This window comes from Onychomys torridus, chromosome 10 (assembly GCF_903995425.1).
Source record: "Onychomys torridus chromosome 10, mOncTor1.1, whole genome shotgun sequence".
Taxonomy (NCBI): domain Eukaryota; kingdom Metazoa; phylum Chordata; class Mammalia; order Rodentia; family Cricetidae; genus Onychomys; species Onychomys torridus.
This window is the reverse complement of record NC_050452.1, coordinates 9581705-9602902: the sequence shown is the minus strand read 5'-3', so window position 1 is coordinate 9602902 and position 21198 is coordinate 9581705. Positions and strand designations below refer to the sequence as shown.

Sequence of the window (21198 nt, the reverse complement as noted above, 5' to 3'; positions counted from 1 at the left end):
GGAAAACCCAGAAAACCCAGGGATATAAATCATCTAATCCAATGAATTGTTATTGCCAATTATTCGTTATTTGATGTTTTCCCTTTGGTATAAATGTATATAAATGTTCAATTTATTATATATCATATATATATCATAAGGAATAAATATTTTAATGCATAATATTTAAGATTATAGTAATAAATTATATATATATATGTATATATATATCCCTGTACATTCCTTTTTATATCATAAAATAAACACATGAAACCCATAATGAAACTAATGAGTTAGAGTTATTACCAGGATTGTGCCTGCCTATGTATTTTTCCATTTAATTCTCCTGATTATCTCCCAAGATAAAGACAGATCTTTAATTTTATAATGGAGTCTTAACTATGTAGCCCAGACTGGTCTGCAGTGCATGTGCCTCAACCTCACCATGGGCTGGACTGTAGGCATGTGCCACTGTCTTTCTTATTATCTCCATTTTACCAATGAGGAAACAAGAGATATATGGTAATTATACAATTTGTGTGTGTGTGTGTGTGTGTGTGTGTGTACACACACACACACACACACACACACACACACACAATTAGCTAAGGCATTGTAGCTTTACAGCTTCTGTCTTTAGTTGCTTTATATACCGTCCTCTTTTTTGGTAGAGCATAAATATAGAAAAATATTCATGTAAACATACCCTTGGTCATAGTGAGATATGGCACATACATTGGTCTCCCAATTAAATATAGTTGACTAAAATTGTGTCATTATTCTCACTTTCACTGAATTACAGTAAAATCTTTAAAAAGCTATCGTTCACAAGAACAAAGAGAAGAAGATGGCCGTGATGATGAGAGATGCCCACTAGCTTTAAAAATGAAGTGGCTGTATAGTACATGACTTTGCAAGCCAGAAAGCTTTGCTGGAACCAGTTACTGTAACAGAATATATCATTGGAGATAAACATTTTATGTTATAGAAAGCCAAAAAGGTATAGGTTTTTAAAGCATCCAGGATGCAACAGTGTGAAACAGAAAATAAGAGAATATGTTGTAAGCTGTGTAATGAGCAAATGAGATAAATGAATTTCCTATATATAGGAAACCAAACCATTTCTGGATGTTACACCTTTGAATGTGATAGAAAAAAGTGAAGGAGTATCTTAGTTACTCATTGCCATGACAAAACAGCAGGACCAAGACAGCATATAAAAGAAAGAATTTAATTTGGGGGTCATGGTTCCAGAAGAGAGTAGAACCCATGACTACCATGGAGGGGATTGTGGCAGCAGGCCTGCAGGCATGGCATGGGGCAGCAGCTGAACACTTAGGTGCTGAGACAACAGCCACAAGGCAGAGAGACAGAAAGCTAACTGAGAATGGCATGGACTTTGAACCTAGAAGCCCAGCCTCAGTGACACACCTCCAACAGGGCATACCTCTTACTTTTCCCAGACAGTTCTACAACTGGGGAGCCTATGGGGAGCAGTTTCCTTTAAATAATGTAGGGGCTAGACTAAAAATGAGAGGATTGTGCATGCATCTAGAACGGTGGGACTTGCTATAACCTGCCCATGTCTAGCCACTGAGGTTATGCTTGCATTTTATTTGTTTATTACCCCTTGTCTGGGGCAAAAATGGCTTGCATTCCCCAAACCCAAATGTATCAATACTGACATTTGGTAGTTTTCTCTGAAAAGGAGATGTGCTAAGTAATATTTTTACAGTAAAGCTCAATTGAATAAGTCTATCCCTACAAACCCCCTTTCTTATCACTTGTAAATATAGCCAGATAGAGATCACCATACAACTAAAAAAAAAAAAAAAATCTGTCTGTAAATATGAAGACTATTAGTCTGAGACTAGAACATAGAAAATAAAGAATTGGTGGCATGCAATTAATAGAACTAAATTTACAATTTAAAATTAATACCCACAGAGATAAGAGACATGATTACATCATTGAAATAATAATAGAATTCTGATTTTAAAAAAAAGCAAAGGATAGTTAGGATTTGGGGAGATGGCTCAGTGGTTAAGAGCACTTGCTGCTCTTCTGGAGGACCTGAGTTTGGTTCCCAGAACCCAAGTCAGGTGGCTCACAACTGCCTGTGAGTCCAGCTCCAGGAGACCCATAACCTTCTGGCCTCCATAGATACATATGAGAGACACTCACATAGATAGACACATACACAATTACACATAAATAAAAGTAAAAATAAATATAAATAAAAAATAATCAGGAGAAAAAGAAATTCTTACAAATGAAGAATATGAAAATATATGGCTGGAAGCATAGCTTAGTGGGAGAGTGCTTGCCTTGCACATATAAGATCCTAGGCTCAATTCACAATAGAGAAAGCAAATAAAACACATGGGACAGCATAGAGAAATTAATAGATGTATCAAAAGTAAAGTTGAAATATGCTGTAGGACAGAATGAAAGAAGCCTTTAATTATGAATCATACTTACTACATAACTAATAATTGGAACTGGGTAAAAAAGAAAATTTTCCAAAAACTGGAAGATACACCTTTCTGACGTTTCATGGAAATCTAAATTTTATTATACACTGAGAATAAGCTGCAGGGGTTGAGAAAGGATCAACCCCACCTGCTACCATGTGCCCTAGTCCTTGTCAACACACATGTGAAGGTTAAGGGTGTTATCAGCCACAAGTTCTATGGATCTGAGGTACTTGTGCTTGTGTGAGCCTGTCTTTACATCTTTATCTTTAAATTAACATATAAGGAAGCAGGTTTCCTCATGGTATTTCCATACATAGTTAGTTTTAGTTGACCCCCTCCTCCACAACTGCTCCTATCACTGCACTCATATGCCGAGTCCCTTTCACTTGATACCACAGGTGCTCTGTTACCTTCTGCACCTTCTTCCTTAGGGCTTCTTCTTAAAAACAAAAAACGCTCTTATGCTTTCTAGTTTCCTGTCCTCTGTCCACACTCACATGAACAGTTTAACATGAACAATTCTGTGTGTCAAGATAATGTGTTGAATTCCATCACCAACTTCCTGTATGGCCCGAATGTATGTTAAGAGTCTCTCGGAATTAGACTCTCTGCACACTATGCTTTCTCCAGTCTGTGCTACTTGGAGTCTGAAGATTGCATCAGGATGCTGCACCATACTCTATGTTCTGCCATGTTCTTCCAGGGGTTTGGTTGGATCCCTTGTTGTAAAGGGTAATAACATGGGTAGAGGTATGATGAGCTTCCAATCTTTCACCTTTAAGGTTGTTGTTGGGGTTTTTTGCACTTTTGGGGGCCCACCATCCAGCTCCCAAATAAATCACACATGGAGGCATATTCTTAATTATAAATGCACGGCCTTAGCTTGGCTTATTTTTAGCTAGCTTTTCTCAAATTAGCCTGTCTACCTTTTGCCTCCAGACTTTTACCTTTCTCTATTTCTATATACCTTTTCTTTCCTTACTCCATGTCTGGCTATGTAGTCAGGTGGCTGGTCCCTGAAGTCCTCCTCCTTCCTCTCTTGTTTCTCTTCTGTCTGTGTCTGAGCATTTTTCTTTTTATTGGTATATATTTCCAAGACCTGCATCCTATTAATCCACCTGTCATATTTAGCACAGAAACTACCAAGATTGTTATTGATAAGATATTAACTACCATACTGATAGTAAATCATTAATCTTCCCATATTCTGATTCTAATTTCTAGCCTTCTAAGGTAGCAGTATAGAGAGCCCTAGCACCCTGCATTGTTGTTTCCCATTCTTAATGTAGGAAAAAAACCTCTTTTCAATATTGTAAGTAAATTTGTTGCAACTCTGTGGGTTTAGTCCCAGGTTTTGGTACCAAAGTGTGAGTTTTGCAACTCTCGGGAGAAGTGTCCTGACTACCTGGGAGTCAGACAATGCCGTGAGCTGCTTAGCACAGCTCTGGTGGCTGGAACTGCAAAGAGGCAGCCCAACCCTGGAGGGCCAGGTATCCTGGACACCTCAAGCTGCTCAGAGCAGCTCTGCCCTGGAGGTGTCCTGGACATCTGGAGCTGTTTAGCACAGCTCTGACGGCTGGAGCTGCAAAGAGGCAGCCCAACCCTGGAGGGGAAGTTTTTCTGACTTCTTGAGAAAGATAGGTCAGGAACTGGAACTTAGAATATAGCAATCCTGCTTCTCTCCTGGAGAGCCACTGCAGCTGAGCTTTGCTCAGCCCCCAGTTAAGAGGGCTTCCTAGCAGAACTCTACTTCTCCATCTAAGAAATTGCAAAAATGTAGCAATCTCCTCTGGCTCCGGAGAAAGGTGTTCCTTTTCAGCTCTTTCTTGCTCTGTCCACTGAGGGACATCTCAACAAGGATCTTCTGTTCAGCTCCTCCTTGTTCTGTCCACTATGGGACATCTCAGCAAAGTTCTTCTGTTCAGCTCCCCCTTGCTCAGTCCACTATGGGACGTCTCAGGAAGGTTCTTCTGTGCACCAGTGAATGAATGTCTTTACACTCAAAACTCTTTTGAGAAAGAGATTTATTTGGGAAGGAGGAGTCCAGGAGAGTAGCTGCCTCTACCAGGGTGGAGAGAACAGCTCACAACTGATCAGGCAGGGCAGTTTATATAGGATGTCCCAGGGGTGGAGTCAACCTGTGATTGGTTAGTTTTTTTTCTACCCAAGGATTGGCCAGTTTTATGGGCTAGGGACAGAGAAGGCCCTGATTTCTGAGCCAGAACTGTGTTTCTTTCACTGGCCTTTCTTGGCTTTTTGACCCTTATTCTAAGGCCAGGGCACATTTCATTCACTGATTCTGATTCTAGGGACCAAGAATGTTTCTTTGGTAGTGGTTTCAGAATCAGGGCATGTTTCCTTGGTTCATTTCTCTGGCTCATGTCCCACACCCAGGCTGTGTTTCCTTCCTGGTCCTGTGCCCTAGGGCCAGGATTCTGTTGTCCTGCTCTGTGATTGGTTGGTTTCACAAGTCAGTTGGTCGGGGCAGAGATGGCTCTGATTTAAGCCAAACTGTGTTTAGTTCACTGGCTTTATCTGAGCCATCTTTCCCTAGTTCTGGGCTCCAGGGTCAGGGTGGGTTTCTTTAGCTAGCCCCTTTTCCCTACAAATATTATTTAACTCTCTCCTACTCTCCAAAAGGATTTCCCAAATCTCTCACCATTCTGTTGACTTCTCTGGGCAAGCAGCAGCTGACTGTTATTGTGGAGAAGTCCAGACAACAGATGCAGCAGAGCTGGCTAGTGTGACTCCTCCTTCTGTGTGGTTCTATCACCCATTGGGTGCTAATTGTTGTTATCACTTTTTTTATTATCTACAGTGGCTGCTCCTTAAGCAAAGGCTATCCTGGTCAGAAATTGCAACAGCGGTTTGCCTGTCAGGGCCGCAGCCTGGGGGGATTCTGTTCCCTTAGGCACAGACTCTTTCAAAGCTAATAAGGGAAACTTTATATAAACCTAAAGAACTCATGATTCAATGGTTTATGTGGAATTGTGCTCATTCAAAGAGGCTGAATAACTAGTAGCTAACCCCCTCCCTTTGCTGGCATCTTCCAAAAAACCCAGTGTCCTTCTCTCAATCCCCACTTAAAAAAATCCTTGCTATGGGGAACACTCCTCCACTGTTGGGGGGAACACAAACTTGTACAGGTACTTTGGAAATCAGTATGGTGACTTCTCAGAAAATTGGGAATCAATCTACCTCAAGACCCAATGATACCACTCTTGGGTATATACCCAAGGAATGCTCAATCATACCTCAAGGACACCTGTTCAACTGTGTTCATAGCAGCATTATTTATAATAACTAGAATCTGGAAACAACCTAGACGTCCCTAACTGAAGAATGGATAATGAAAATGTGGTACATATACAAAGTGGAGTATTACTCAGCTGTAAAAAAAAAAATAACATCATGATTTTTGCAGGCAAATGGATGGAACTAGAAAATATCATCTGAGTGAGGTAACCTAGACTCAGAAAGACAAATATGGTATGTACTCACTCATAAGTGGATACTAGATATAAAGCAAAGGGTAACCAGACTATAACCCATGGCTCCAGAGAAGCTAGCTAACAAGGAGGACTCTAAAAAGGACACATGGGTTGCCCTGGGAAGGGGAAATAGATGAATTCTCCATGAGTGAACTGAGGGGGGAGGTTAAGGGAGGGAGAGGGATGGGGGATGAGAACATGAGGGATTGGGATGGTTGAGCTGAGGGAGGGACAGAGTGGGAGAGCAATGAAAGAGATGTCTTGATAGAGGAAGACATTATGGGGTTAGAGAGAAACCTAGTGCTAGGGGAATTCCCAGGACTCTACCAGGATGACCCCAGCTTAGATTCCTAGCAATAGTGGAGAGGTTGCTTTAACTGGCCTTCCCCTGTAATCAGATTGGTGAATACCCTAACTGTCATCCTAGAGCCTTTATCCAGTAACTGATAGAAGCAGGAGATCCACAGCCAAGCACCAGGCCAAGCTCCAGGAGTCCAGTTGAAGAGAAGGAAGAGGGATTGTATGAACAAGGGGGGTCAACATCATGTTGGGGAAAGCTACAGAGACAACTGAACCAAGCTCATGGGAACTCAGGAACTATAGACCAACAGCTGTGGAACCTGTATAAGACTGGACCAGGCCCTCTGCATAATTGAGACAGCTCGCTGCATAATTGAGCTCGCTGCTGAGCTACATAATTAAGACAATTGTGTAGCTTGGTCTGTTTAAGGGGCCCCTGGCAGCGGGGTGCATGAGCTGGCTTTTTGGAGCCCATTACCTATGGTGGGAAGCCTTGCTCAACCTGATGCAGGGGGAAGGGGCTTGGACCTGCCTCAACTGAATGTACCAGGCTTTGCTGACTCCCCTTGGGCGGCCTTACCCTTTTGGAGGAGGGGATGGGGGTGGGGAAGGCTGAGGAGAGCAAGAGGAGGGAAGAGAAGGGATCTGTGGTTGGTGTGTAAAAATGAATAAAAAAAATTCTTAAAAAAGAGGCCTAATTTTACCTTTAATTTTTAAATAAAATATCTAGAAATAGGAAAAACAAAACCAAAAAGATCCTTGCTATGTTTGGTTCTTCCTTACCACTTCCTGTCAGCTACTTGCTGACTCAGCCTCCTGCTCTCAGGTTAATTTTATTTAATCAAACACATCTTTGAATTGTTAACAAAAGCAGTAGGAAAAAATGCAACACACTTTAAAATAACATTCCCCAACAAAGGTCTCCTAGCCCGCCTCACTGTCCCCATGAGTTGCCAAGGTGCTGTTCGCTGCTGAGCTCGCCTTGCTTTTTTGTGGTCCTATGGCTTGTTCTCCAGGCAGGGGAGTGGGTGGATTGTGAGATCTTTTGATTTCAGATTTCCCACCCCTTTTCTAGTGTGTGTCTGCTGCTTGTTGAGTTCATCTGCTGATTTAGGTTTCTAGCAGCAGGGGGAGTTCTCTCTCCTAGGTTCTTTCTATGTGCCTGGTGTTGGGAGCAAGTCTGAGCACTTTCCTGATAGATAGGGGTGCATGTACACCCCCTGTGTCTTTGTACAAACCTGGCTTCTTTATGGAAAAAAAATCCTACTTAGACCTGTCTCTTCTTTCTGTAGTTATTTTACATATTTCTCTATGGGTCACTTTTTATCTTGACTTTCTTTTACCCCAAGTCTTGGTTTTCTAGAAGCTGTTTCTGGTCTGCCATCTTCTCAGACTCTCCAGTTTGAAAGTGCTCACGGCTTCAGTGACTAGAATTCCATTTTCCAGATAGCTGCCTCATTTCAACTCTTTATTGTGCTTGGTTCCTTTAAGTCCCCAAACACTCTTCTATTCCATAAATAGAATTCTGAATTGTAACTTAAACAACACTTTCAGACTTCTTACCTCTCAACATGGTTTCCATGCCATGCAGTTTTCAAAGGAAGTAACAGAGAGATAGGCTGCCTGGCTGCCCTGAGTCAATGCCATAGCTACAATCATGAGATCTGAGAGACAGGGATTCTTCCAGGTGAAAGGGATGAAGTGGGCGCTGGGGAGACGGCCCGGCGGGCCAGAGCATTTGCGGTACAAGCATGAGGCTCTGAGCTCAGATCCCCAGCACCTATGTAAAAAGGCCAGCATGGGTGTGCATTCTTGTAACCCCAGTGTTAGGGGTCAGGGGAGGGCAGTGTAAACCCATGGTGCTCCTAACCTGTCAGCATAGCTGAGATGTCAAGCTTCTGGTTCAGTAAGGGACCCTCTCTCAAGGCAATAAGGTGGGGATAAATAAAGGGAGGTACCCCTGTTTCCCTGTAACCTCATGCAAGAGAATTAATAGTTATAACCCAAAGACATAAGAGAAACTAGGTTCTATTCATAATAATGGAGCTAAATTAAGAAATAAGACATTGAAGGCATTGCTAGTTGCTTCTCCTCTAGTGCTAGCTACGCTTTATTAACAGAGCCTGATGTTAGTGTAGCCACAGAAGCAATGAAAAGCTCCAGCTTCTGTGTTCTTACAGTTAGAGTTGGATATATAAAACACTTCTGGCTTTGGTGAGATGAAGCTTGGTATGTTTTCCAAGAAAATGCATTAAAAGGACAGACTCACCTGGGATGTAACATTTCACCTCTGCTCTTTGCCTCTTCTGGACTGAATCTGAGACATGATGCCAGAAGAGGCAGCGGCCACTCTATGAGCTGCTGAGAATAGCAGTGGAGAGAAGGGACAAAGACAATCAAATGTCCTTGTTCTGCTTATATATGACAGGGAAGACATTTGAGAAAAAAATGAATAAATAAAATATTTTATATCAGAAGATAAAACTGTTGGAGCAAAATAAAGCAAGAAAGAAGGTCTGGCTGGTATAGGAACTCAGCAATTTACTTTTTAATTATTTTCATGTGTGTACTTACGTGAGGTTTTTAAAATTTTTATTATTTATTTATTTATTAATTTTTGGTTTTTTGAGACAGGGTTTCCCTGTGTAACTTTTCCTGGAACTCACTTGGTAGCCCCGGCTGGCCTCAAACTCACAGAGATCTGCCTGCCTCTGCCTCTTGAGTGCTGGGATTAAAGGCGTGCGCCACCACCGCCTGGCTTATGTGAGGTTTTGTATATCACATGCATGCAGGAACCCACAGAGGCCAGAAGAGTGCATCAGATCTGCTGTGGATATCGCTCTGTGTAAATAAAGTTCTGATTGGCCAGTGGCCAGGCAGGAAGTATAGGCGGGGCAAGAGAGAAGAGAATTCTGGGAAGTAGAAGGCTGGGGGAGACACCGCCAGCTGCCACCATGAAAAGCAACATGTAAAGACACTGGTAAGCCACAAGCCATGTGGCAAAGTATAGACTAACAGAAATGGGTTAATTTAAGATAGAAGAAGCAGATAATAAGAAGCCTGCCACAGCCATACAGTTTGTAAGCAATATAAGTCTCTGTGTGCTTTCTTGGTTGTGTCTGAGCGTCTATGGGCCTGGTGGGTGAGAGAAATTTGTCCTGACTCTGGGCCAGGTAGGAAAACTCTAACTACAAATGGCGCCCAAAGTGTTGGCAAGAGTTTCCACCTAAAACCTGAGAAAAAAGATTCTAAGACGGAGCTAAAAACAGCTTCCTAGTTGTCTCCCTCAAGTTAGCGGCAGCCTGCCGGTTTGAGCTACTGTGGCGGGTTTCTGGCTTGTGCGTCTGACCTGCAGTGCAGCGGGAATGAGGAATCTACAAGCAACACTTTGCTCTGCTGCATGGTGGATTTAGCCTTTGCGAGTTAAAAACAAAAAAGAAAAGAAAAAAAGGGTTTCTGGGCTATGCACTGTTTTGATAAGAACTGCTTCTGATAGTTGATGGTACACATGGCTCCAGACCCAGAGCTGGCGGCAAACTGTAACTGCCGCCATGTTGGGAAGCAGAGGTGGGTGGAGCCAGCAGCCACAGCAGCGTTTCAGTCTTACAAAGATGGATATTACACAGAGAATCTGGTTTGTCTTGTCTTTGGGATTTTTAACCACAGAAAAAGATTTGATCATAAAAGCTGTTGAGTTAAACAAATATGTAAATTTTAAAGGTACCTTGACTTCAAAATTTGGATATAAGGATATGCTGCTTTGGAAAAGAGTCTCTGCTTTTGTTTCCACAGAAAGCCAGAGGCTATGGATTTGTTCCAGATTAAGATACATCAGGTTTGATCAGCCAAGACCACCTGAAAGGTCTCCGATGACACAGTGGCCCAGATGATCTGACATCCAGAATGGTTTCAAGGCAACTGGCTCAGAGTTCACCCTAATGGACTACTCAATAATCCTAAAATTTTCTTTTCTTCAGCAGGAAGTAGTAAGAAAAACTATGCCCACATTCCCAAAATTATCAAGCTGGCTTTGGAAATGGAATTGGCTCACTCCCTCTCTAAACCCAGACATATTGCTAAAGGAAAAGGTTAAGAGATTCTTGTGTCCCAAATCAGAAGAGTCCTCTGGTGTGGGACAGAGAAAAAAACCAATATTTTTCTTTAAACCAGGTTGATTATAAATGATATCTCTTTCTAAAGAAGAAAGGGGGATATGATATAGATATAATAGGATGAAAGGGTAGATTAGGGAACTTACTTCTAAAGAGCAACAACTTGTTTAAAATGTTTTACATTGGTTTAGATTTTAGTCTATTGATACAAACTTAAAGTTAATTTTGTTATACTGTGTGTATATTTCTAATCATGTTTAAGGCATTATGTTTGTATAGCTCATTTTAAATTGAAATGGATAATTAAAAATAGATTAATGGTTAGTCATCTATGATAATCATACTCGTAGCCATGTTAATTAAGTCTTCTAGATATACATAGACGTATTTCAGATAGATAGGTAATCTTCAAATACTTCAAAGACCTACAGAATATGGCATTTAAAATACTTTTAAAATTTAGACTTTCTGGACAGTGAGACATGTCTGCTCCTGGCAGCACCGATTTACTTCAGAGCGGAGGATGGGCATTAAAGACACTTCATATCTTATCTTCACCTTGGCAAAAATAGCCATTTGGGCAAGAAACTGTTCTTGCCTGGACTGCTTGATCAACTGGACATGCAGGATCCATAGAAAGGTGACCACTAAACTTTGCTTGACAAAATGGTCCTTCAGGTTCCTGCTTCACAGAGGAAACTGCCAGACATTCTACAGGACACTGAGAGAAGTGACTGAGAGACTCTAGCCCTGTGGGCTGAAGACAAATGCCCCAACTTTACAAAGGAACATTAGGTGACTGTCCAGGCTGCCAGCTGTCTCTGTCTACTCTTGCAAGACTCCTGAAAAATGCTTACATCCTTCTCCCGGTTCTCAGGTAATATTATATCCTTCTGAGGTCTTTGATGTAGTTGAAGACTAGATAGTTATAATTTCCTCAGTTATGATACAAGATAAGTTAGATATAAAACTTTAGACTCATAAATATAAGATAGATAGGATATCTTCTTTAATATTGTAACTGTAATTCTTGCTTGATAATTGTTTTGTTATATGTAATTGTACTATGTAAAAGTTAAAACCTTCCTTAAAAAAAAAAGAAAAGGGGAAGTGCTGTGGATATCGCTCTGTGTAAATAAAGTTCTGATTGGCCAGTGGCCAGGCAGGAAGTATAGGCGGGACAAGAGAGAAGAGAATTCTGGGAAGTAGAAGGCTGGGGGGAGACACCGCCAGCTGCCGCCATGAAAAGCAACATGTAAAGACACTGGTAAGCCACAAGCCATGTGGCAAAGTATAGACTAACAGAAATGGGTTAATTTAAGATAGAAGAAGCCGGCCACGGCCATACAGTTTGTAAACAATGTAAGTTTCTGTGTGCTTACTTGGTTGGGTCTGAGCGACTGTGGGACTGTCGGGTAAGAGAAATTTGTCCTGACTCTGGGCCAGGCAGGAAAACTCTAACTACACAGATCCCCTGAAACTGGAGGTACAAATGGTTATGAGCCACTGGGAACCAAATTCATGTCCTCTATAAGAGAAGTCAGTGTTCTTAACCATGGGGCTGTCATTCTAGTTCTCAGCAATTTTTTTTAAAAAGATCCATTTTGATTCTATGTGTATGCATGTTTTCCTACTTGTATGCTGGTAGGAGCACAATGTCCTAATATTTGATGGCCTAGGATATGCTAAGAGAATGCTGTAAATGAAGTTGGGGAGCAAGCTACAGAAAAGGAAGAAGGTTCTAGGCACTGTCTCTTTATGACCACAACATATCTGTGAGGATGTACTTTAGGAGCTTCTTGTTTGTTTTAGGGAAATTTTATAGAAAAATAATAATGCTCCAAAAGTCTTTTAAAAATCATTTTTTAAAAAAATCTCCAAAGCAAGAGCTTAAATTTATTTCTTGCCATCCCCACCCAGTTTCCTCTCTGTGACATGGGTACTCTCTCTGACATGCTTTCGTGTTGTACTACTTGAGTGTGTTGTTTGTGGACCTGTCCCACTTGTTCTTGTATAGATCTGTAACTTTAGAAATTGTATTCCCACTCCTGCAGTGTATCCTGGATGTGGGCAGAAATATTCTGATTAATTAAACTTATCTATCTCTCATGTTATCTTTATTTATTTTCATGTACTGACAACATTCACAATAGCCAAACTCAGAAGCAACTGATTTATTATTAACTGCAATGGCAGTTTATCAGTTTACAGTCTGAGATATATCTGGCATTGTAGACATTGCTTATTTGCTTGGGGCATTCCCACCTGATGGATGAATTACTCCAGAGGCTAAATCATAGATAAGAAGACTGATTGTTGTACAAAGAATTAGAGTGAAAGCAGAGGTGTCCTGACGGGACGGTTCTATCACACGCCACGGTGCCTCGATGATTTGCCTGGAGGTTATTCCTGCCTTAACAGCCGCCATTAGTCATCTTAGCACCTTGTGAGGGAGACATGAGGCAGATTTCCTACAGGTCTGTGCTGTGCACTGCCCACAACTTCATTTGACACATCTGATCAGGTCTTTGTTCATGACAGAGAGCAGCTTACCATCTTCCTTTATGTGAGAGAAATGTTGATTAGTATTTAAGGAGCTGTTACATCAGCTTGGTGGTGACAGAAAAACTTTGGCTTCCACAGCAGCTCATTTACAGGCACTGTTTGCAGGTAAGGCTCTGTGATTAATATATAGAGAGGCAATGTACTGGCTAGTTTTATGTCAACTTGACACAAGCTGGAGTCATACAGGAGGAAACCTCAGTAGGCAGTATGGCAGTTGTTTGCAGTAGGGCATTTTCTTAATTAATGCTTGACGGGGGAGGGCCTAGTCCATTGTGGGTGGTGAAATCCTTGAGCTGGTGGTCCATGAGGAGCAAGACTGCAGGCAGCATTCCTCTGTAGCTTTTGCCTCAGCTCCTGCCTCTAGGTCTCTTCCCTGCTTGAGTACCTGTCCTGACTTTTGATGATGAACTGTGGTATGAAAACATAAGTTGAATAAACCCTTTCCTCCTCATTTTTCTTTGGTCATAGTGTTTCATCACAGCAGTAGTAACCCTAAGACAGGTGATCATTACAGTGTCACCAGACATAGCTGGCTGGTGTCCTCTAATTGAAAATCATTGGCTTAGAGTGAAGAAAACCAAACCACATGAGATATTGCATAGCGGTTAACTGAAAAGTAGGAATTGAGGATATGACTGAGCATGCCTCTTTGGAAGCTCAGGGGGTATAGAACTGCTAACAATGGACCTGTCTTGTCTCCACTTTCAACTAATTATAAGATCTTTAGTTAGTGGCTTTACTAATCTGGTTGGGGATTAGAGAATTAGCCATATTGCATTCTCCCTAAGTTGCATGATTTTTCTGAACATGAGATACACTAGCATTTGTTGTTCTTTATAATATGTACAAAGGTTTCTGTGAATGATAAAGTATGCCCAAGTGCTGTATATATCTTACTGTGCATTTTCTATCCTTTCAGATTAAAAAAAAAAACCTGGCAATGTAAAAACTACCTTAATTTATTCTTTTTGTGAATTTGACTACCTAAATATGTTCTAGGAATAATCAGTTTTCTTATTTGTAAATATATAGGGTTAAAGTGTAGTGTCTTCTGTTTTATAGTAAGAATAAATAAAATGAGATTTCTTAAATTTAAGTAGATAAAACAGAAATATACATCTCTTGACATGAATTTGTTCCATATGTTGGACAATAGACACAGGTCTTTGGGAAAACTTAATGTTAATACTTCTCTATCCAGAAGAAGACTTATTTCCTCTTATTTGTTGTCCTGAAGTAATTCTATATAACGACTCAACTTTTTTACCCTCATCTTATCTCAGTGGTTCTCAACCTGTGGGTTGTTGACCCCTCTGGGGTCACATATCAGATATTTATATTACAATTTATAACAGTAGCAAAATTATAGTTATGAAGTAGCAATGAAATAATTGTATGGTTGGGGGGGGGCATTCCCCACAGCATGAGGAACTGTATTAAAGGGTTACAGCATTAGGAAGGTTGAGAACCACTGTCTTAGCCAATTCACCTTTGTCTTTGTACTTCAGTAGATTAATCAGTCATGGTTTCTCTGTATACTTAATGTTTGCTGAATGAAGGAATGGATTGCAGAAAACACATCCTACAGGCTGTCTGATAAATTAGCAGTGGGCCTAGTCTTCATTGTAGATTCCTCTGAGTGGACTGCATTAGATGTCACTGTGATGCTCTTGTCCCTAGAGTTTACTGCTTGTTGTAGTGCTTGGCACAGTTGTCTTTATAGGCCTCTACACTTCATGCGGTCTGTTTTGGATGCCTGACCATCATAGATAACCTATCAACAACTGTTGACTTTTCATACTGAACCTGCCTACCGTATCTTTTCATATACTCAGATGTGATAGTAATCACATGGATTTAGGGCAGTGCCCTCACCCAGTAAGAACACTGAATTCAGTGGAACTGTTTGAGTCGATAGTATGAAGTAGCTCATGCACAATTACTCGAACCAGTTAGTTAATTCTTAAGTCCAGATGCACTGCCATACCTGGTTTCTATGTGGGTCCTGGGGATCTGAACCCAGACTTCATGCTCAGTGAGAACACCTACCTCCTTAACCGTCTCTCCAGCCATATATTTGTTTTTTTTTAGAGGGGGGGTGTAATCCACATCTTTCAGTCAGCCACCTATCCTAACTCAAGCCTTCATTTTCCTCTAAGATATTCTGTATTCTATACAGATATAATCAATTTATGCTGCCTTGTCTACCACCCTGTCTCCATTTGTATACTTCTGTATACCTGTGTATACAGGAGGCACTCACATGGGTTTTGACCTGTTGAATAAATTAAACTCAGTGTTTTGTTATTTATGCTTTGATTAATGCTACCATCAGATATAATATTTTTTTCCTTAAGTGCTTTCCGACTTTCAGTTAGGTATTCAGTCTAGACTGCCATGGTTAAATGAAACCAATTTGAATACCCACTTGAACAACTTTAGAATCATTTCTGAGTTTCTTAAAGAACAACCCTGAGCTTATTGAAGACAACAAAGAGGAAATGATAAGGCAGCAGAACAGGGTAGAAAAGATGATGTGTGCTGTCTGAAGAGGAAAGACTCAGGCACTGCCTTAGTGTCTCCAGCTGCAAGCTGTTCAGATCGGGCTAGAGCTGGGACCGGGGCTCCTCTCTCTCTCTCTCTCTCTCTCTCTCTCTCTCTCTCTCTCTCTCTCTCTTTGAGCTTCTAGAACATTCTTACACCTTGCCATGGAACAGAACCTTAGAATGCTTTTTCCTTCTTGTCCTACCAAGTCACACCAGGGCTCTCTCCATCTTGGAGGACTAAAATACAGCCATTTTCATGAGACAGGCAAAGGTGTGAATGATGCTTTTGTTTCAGATAGAAACTTTCCCTGAGTTTCAGATTTTTTTTTTTTTTTTTATCTACCAGTTATCTCCTGTACCATATCCAGGATTTCCTTTGGCACTAGTATTTGTAAAATCGGTGTTCCCTACAGGCTCTTATAAAATGCACTAATTAGCTTATTAATTAATTTGTATCTTCATATTCCCATAAGTTAATATCAGGGATGACTTTAGTCAGAGGACACTTAGAGATAAAAAATGGTGGACTCACCTTGTTTTTAATAGGTACTCAAACCTCTTTTCACTAAGAAGCTTGACTCAATCTTTTTTTTTTCAATTTTTTTATTATATTTTATAATTTAATTTAATTTTACATATCAGCCATGGATTCCTCTGTCCTCCCCAGTCCTGCACACCTCCCCCACCTCCCCCCTAGCCAACCCCCCATTCCCATCTCCTCCAGGGCAAAGACTTCCCTGGGGATTCAGCTCAACCTGGTAGATTCAGTCCAGGCAGGTCCAGTCCCCTTCTCCCAGGCTGAACAAAGTGTCCCTTCATAAGCCCCAGGTTCCAAACAGCCAACTCATGCACTAAGGACAGGTCCCGGTCCCACTGCCTGGGTGCCTCCCAAACAGTTCAAGCTAATCAACTGTCTCACTTATCCAGAGGGCCTGATCCAGCTGGGGGCTCCTCAGCTATTGGTTCATAGTTCATGTGTTTCCATTAGTTTGGCTATTTGTCCCTGTGCTTTTTCCAATCTTGGTCTCAACAATTCTCGCTCATACAATCCTTCCTCTTTCTCACCAATTGGACTCCTGGAGCTCCACCTGGGGCCTGGCTGTGGCTCTTTGCATCCTCTTCCCTCAGTCATTGGATGAGATTTCTAGCATGACAGTTAGGATGTTTGGCCATCTGATCACCAGAGTTGGTCAGTTTGGGCTTTCTCTCGACCATTGCCAGTATTGACTCAATCTTTAAGGGGAAAAAGGGTTGTTCAATCCTCCTCCTTTGGAATACACAGTATTGTCTCTTTTTCTAGCTGAGGAAATGAAGGTTCAGAAAAGAAGCTCCCTTGGTGTCACACATCTAGCCAATCGAACACTAGGAACTCCTGAGCTCAGACTTTAGACCTCTCTCCCTTTCCATTAAATTTTAAAGAGAGTTGAACTGTTTCTGTGTTTAAATGTGGCCGTGATATTGTTGATGACTTCATTTCTACTTTTTACAAGGTTATTTTCACTTATAATTCTGTAGGCAACTTAACTTGTTGAAAACCAAACTCCTGATGCTCCACAGTCTAAATTTTGCCTCTAACATTCCTTACTTCACTATACCATGTTGCTTAGGCCAAGCATGCCACATTTCAATTCTTCACAAATACTAGTGGATACTCTTACAGGCATACTCAACCTTTTGACATTGAGATATGACGTTGTTGTCTACATTCATGTTCAAGTACCACACAATTGACTTTTCAAAGATAGATGATGAAGAAATCCCATAATGTGTTCAATAAGCTTACCACTTGGAGTTGGGCCACATTCATAGCTTTCCTTGGCAAAGTGTAGCCTATAGGCTATCAGTGAGTTGGAAAATGGGCTATCCTAAGACTGTCCACATCATTTTCTCTAATATGGTTGTCCTGGTTCAAGTCCTCATCTTCTCTGGGGATGGCTGGAAGATTTTCCCAATGGATTACATGCTTTTGTCCCTTCCCTCACTTAATATAGATTTCTGCTAAAACGTAATGTCTTCTCATTGACAAGCTCCAGTGTAAGAGCTAGCTAGCCCTTAACTCCCTCTGTACACTATTGTCAGTGAGGATCCCTGCCTCTTGTTCCCCTTCAGCTGCATAGGCCAGCTCTTCCTGGTCATGCACAGCATAGTCTGCCTCAGAGTTGTATTCTGTTGTTCCTTTGCCTGAGTTCCATTTCTCCAGGCACTTAGTCCCTCCCCTTTCTTGGACTCTCCACTCCCTTGGCATGTCTTCAAGAAGGTCCTTTTGTTTATTATGCGTCATGTTTACAGCAGCCTCCTCCTACAAGCTACATCTTGCTGTGCTTTTTTCCTCCATACAGCTTATCACTAACTAACTGCTATTATATTTGAACTATTTGTTATTATCTGTATCCACGAGGACAGGGAAAGCCAAGGCATTGCTTCTTTGTTCGCTGATGGGGTTTGAGTACTCAGAATGGTGCATGGCTCATTTAATACACTGAATATATGTATGTGTGGGCTGAATGACTATATGAATAGCTATGTGAAAGGGCCCAAGTGCACAAGTCACTGCTACCATCTCCATGCGCAGATATCATGTGATATATGCACCCTTCCTCCTGCTCTGGGACACTCTGGCTCTTGAATCTTTTCCAAAATCAATTGCCTCTTGCACCTAAGCCCCTAGGTTACATGTTTCTTCTCCATCTTCACAGAATCAGCCTTTTGAAATGAATTTTATAGCATAGCATGGGTTCATAGACTGTCAGGAGAGGAGGATTCTCTCATGGTAATAATGATGGTGAAAACAGAACATAGAGAGAAAGAAATGAGAAAGTTGGACAAATTTAGTACCAAAGTTGTGAAGCTTGAAAGTAAATGCCCTATGAAATCACTGCAAATTGGGAGCCTGTCAAAAGACCGCCCCTTTCTGATCAGAACGCACACGGACTGCCGCTGAGATGGCTCAGTGGGCAGAACACTCGCCACACAAGCTTGTCGGCTTCAGTTTGGTCCTTGGAACCCAGGGCAGAAAGAGAGCCACCTCCCAAGAGTTGTCCTCTGATGTCCAGATACCCCATGGGATGTCTGTCCTAGGACATGTTACACACACTCACATTGTATCCACACAACATTAATAAATAAGAGTTAAAACTCAGTCACCTGGAGGCCAGTGTTTCAAATCCAATTCTGAGTCCAACATGGGGGCTGAGTTTCTATTTAAGACAAAAATGGCTTCAGAGATGGCAAGCAGTATAATGAGAACTCATAGGAATGGTTGGACAACAGCAAACAGTATGCCAGGCATATTACAAATTCTGTTAATAAAGTTACTTAACCCTCATCCTGTGAGGAAGAGAGTATCGTGTCTTCTTTCAGGTGAGAAAAATGAAGATGTTAAGTAACTCAGTGTCACACAACTAGCCACCACTGTTTTCAGAGTCATGCTCTAACTGGTGTGCTGTTGTCTTTGAATATATGCAGATATGCAACTGAAGAAAACTGAGTCTGAGACCGAAGTTCTAAGGCAGCTTTAATTGTAACCTCAAGTTCCAGGTTCACACCTTAGTTAGTGTATTCAAACTGTGTAGTGGGTTTGGTGCCACCATTTTATCACCCTTACTGTGTCTCTCTGATAGCCTGCTCAACTACCTTTAAGGATGGTCTTTAATTCCTTTTTGAGCCATTACATTTAGTTGCAGGTATGTCATATAATCCACATGTTTTGTTAAATAAACAGAAGAATGTCCATCCTCATGTGTTCAAATCAACTGGAGCTGTCCTAATTAAGGTAGCTGTCAGGTGATGTAGTGAGCCTCTGGTCACTGGCAGTACTCAGTTCTATGTTGCATGTATTTTGTTTTGTTTGTTTTTGTTTTATAGAGATAAGGTCAGGTAGCAAATAGTCCAAACTGGCCTTTAACTAAATAGCCAAGGATGTCCTTGAACTTCTGATTTTCCTGTTTCTACCTTGACTATGCTATCATTGCAAGCATGTGTCACCATGCCCAGATAACTCAGTGCTGGATACACAGAACTCAGCACTTTGGGCTGGTGACATGGCTCAGCTAGTAAAGGTTTCTCCTAAAGCCCACAGCTGCCTTCGGTTTCTGTGACCCATTTGATGGAGAAAGGGCAGAACTCAGTTCTACAAGTTGTTTTCTTTTCTCCACATGCATGCTGTAGCACATGCATACAACTAGCATGTGGATATACATGTGCATACCAAAATAAATAAAATTAATTAAAAGAATTTAAAGAACTCAGATCTTCCTGCATGCTAGGCAAGTACACTACCAACTGAGCTCCTTCCCAGCCAAAGCTCATGATTGACAGATTGCAGGTGTATTTGCATCATGTGAAAATGGAAGGTTTGGTTAAGTTTCCTCTAAGTATATTATCTAATATGAAAATGAGTTAGTTATGAGTTTTCTCCACATATTTCCTGGTGCTTGCTGTGTGCCTAGCACTGCAGGCACAGAGATAAATGTAGCCAAGACAGCAGCATAAGAAACCAGTCACCAGTGACTAAGAGAAGGCATGCTTCGGAAAATAGGTATACATTTTTATAAAGAAAAATGAATAGAAAAGGACATATTTTAGTGATGTTTTGAGAAAACTTGAAAGGGAAGAACCAGATAAGAAAATTGAGCCTCACAGCATGTCTTTCTGAATATCTGAGAAGGGAAAATTTGGGGAGCGAAGACCACGTGCTATGAAATTCCCATAGAAATAGTGAATCATTTGCTATCAAGATATGTAGTAAGGCTGGATTAATTCAGTAGAGATTAATTAACTTCTGAAGTATTTTGTAACTCTTGGAACAACTGTGCCTTCTTTTATTTCCCAACTGCTAAAGATGATTGATCTTCCCATTTCCCACTGTGACTCTGCAGAGGCAAGGGCATGGACTAGAGCAGTCTATAAGTCAGATACAAGCAAGATTTCTGTTGCCTGGGACAGAGATTCTAACAGTAGGGCAACTGTGTCCCCCTCCTCCACGGACTCTGGTCCCTCATGCTGCTCATCTTTCACACATGTCCAAATTCGTCTTAACAGAGAATCATCGTCACTAGCTGGGACATGATGCCTAGGTGGGTGGGGGATTCCCTGTGTTGTTTAAGTCATAGTTGCCTTTGAGTTTGGCTGGCATGCTCATGATTAGTTTACTAACAATTGGTTTTTTTTCTTCTTATGCCATATGCTATTCCATGATTCATCAGCTTTGAGTCTGTTGCCTTGAAGGTGAAACAATTTCTTCCAATGTTGATATTTCAAAATCTCATAGATAACAAGCACACACATATGCAGAGTCCCTTCAGAAGTTTTAAACATTTGGAGATGAATGAATTATGCTGCTCTAAATGGAAAGGAGTGCTATAAAATGATAACGGTTCTATCCAGCCGTCTTCTCTGAGCAGCTGCTGGCCACTGACGTGGAAGAGCGGAGGCTTTACTCTTTTTGTTTTTCCTCGTGAAATTATTGACGGTGTGCGTTACATGTGACTTTAAAAGTTTTAACTGTTTACCTAATTGCATTGCTTTATATTTCTTTTAATGTTTTTTGTTATATTTGGAGAAGTGAATAGGGCTTTTGTTCCAAATTAGCTGTTTATATTGTACTCATGGCTTCAGTGAGCAACAATGACTATCCAAACTTCAAGAAATAGTCTTTAAATTTCTGATATAGACTTTAACCTTGCTGTGTTTGAACACAGCACTTCACATTTTCTGCGTACAAACAAAG

The 21198-nt window shown here is 41.1% G+C and overlaps 1 protein-coding gene across 3 annotated transcripts in view; it reads left to right on the top strand.

Moving 5' to 3' along the window:
- The window catches only part of LOC118591794 (WD repeat containing planar cell polarity effector), a 296006-nt gene that overhangs the window by 109284 nt on the left and 165524 nt on the right, over nucleotides 1-21198 (top strand). The window lies entirely within an intron of this gene.